A 1,619-nucleotide genomic window follows, 5' to 3' on the forward strand; every position below is an offset into this window, starting at 1 on the left:
GCGGGTCCCCGCGCCCCACCCTGGGCCCTTGCGACCCTGGGCGGGGTGAGGGTCACCTGCGTGCAGCCCCAGGAATGGCTGGGGCTGCCCCGAGCCCGGGAGGGGCCCAGGCCCCGCTTTCTGAGCCCGCTGTCCACGGCTCCCCTTGAGCGGTCTGCTGTCCAGCGAGGACAGCAGCTTCTTCCAGAAGAAACCCCCGGCCCCCGGGAAACTTCACTGGGCGACATGGCGTCAGCTTTGCCCCCAGAAAGATGCTGACGGGACACGTGACCTTCAAATGGGGAACAAAAGCAGAAGTGGGGCGGCCACAACATGACTTCACGGGAGCCCCCTCCCCCACAGAGCAGCTCCCGGCCCGGGCCCAGGCGGGGCGCCCAGGACCCCGGCTCCCCGAGAACTCGCCCGGCCCCAGAGCTGAGCTGCCCGCGGCCTTCCCACCCCGCCCTCCGCCTGTGCCCAGCCAGCAAGTAGGAGCCAGCGTGGCTGCCTTCCAGAAGATTCCACGACGGCCAGGGCCTCTCCCGGTGACTGCGGGCCTGAGCGGCCGGGCCTCCCCCAGCAGAGGAAGGCCAAGGCCGGCCCTACCCACTCAGCCAGAGCGAAGCCTGACCTGGCCAGTGTGCCCGGGCGCTGCCCTCCGGTCAGCAGTCTGCGGGCGCGGGCCGCCCCTGACCTGTGGGGAGAGGCTCAGGTTTGCGCTGGGGGGCCGGGCCCGGCCGGCAGGCGCCCCGGGGTCCCCGAGTGAAGGGTGTGGGCGGCGCAGCCGGACAGCCCACTGCAGGCCGCAGCGGTTTGGCCGTCCGGGTGTCCCGGTGGACTTGTGCCTCCTGTAAAGAGAAGGCTAAATGCGGCCAGCCTGGTCACAATCTCGGGACAAATGTTGGGGGACCCCGACTATCAGCGCCCAGCTGCAGCCCAGCCACGCGGGCTGTTGGTGCGTGTTGTGACAACTGTCTGGCCGTGCTCGCGGGCAGCGGGAGGCCTCTGAGGCAGAGGCTTTCTCAGAGGTCAGCGGCCGGAGCAGGGCAGCAGCCTTCGCCACCGGCCTCCCCCAGGGCCAGCGCCCGGAAGGCCGCCGCCCTCCACGCCAGGGGATCCAGATGCAGGGGCCTTGTGGGCCGGGGTTTCCCTGGCACAGAAGCCACGCAGAGCCCAGGGGCGGGAGCAGCGGGTGCCCGGAAGTTGGAGGCAGGCAGGGAAGCGAGGTGGACGGCGTCCACTCACTGGGCCTCAGCCCGTGGCGGGTCTGAGCCGCCAAGTGGGCCCGGCTCTCCGCTGAGCTAGTGGGCAGTGGTGTCCACTCTCTGCGCACGGGGGCTGCCCTCCTGGGTCCTGGGGACTGTCCACGGGCCGCTGCAGCAGAGGCCCCACGCGGGCTGTTGGCGGAGGGGCCACCCGGGCCCAAGCGGCACCCCCAGAGTGTGGGCGGGGCGGCCAGACGCTGCCATTGAGAGGGCCTCGAGGAGGGGCGAGGGGCGCCAGAGAACCTGCCGGACCGGCCCGACACCTGCCGCCCGCCCGGCGGCGCGGGGCGCTTATCTCCGGCCTCTGCCTTCAGAGCCTCACCTGAGCGGCGGTGCCACCCCCGCAGGCAGGCCTGGCGCGGCCTCTCCGACAGA

This window comes from Condylura cristata, unplaced genomic scaffold (genome assembly GCF_000260355.1).
Source record: "Condylura cristata isolate star-nosed mole 26May11 unplaced genomic scaffold, ConCri1.0 scaffold00022, whole genome shotgun sequence".
In the NCBI taxonomy this organism is placed as follows: domain Eukaryota; kingdom Metazoa; phylum Chordata; class Mammalia; order Eulipotyphla; family Talpidae; genus Condylura; species Condylura cristata.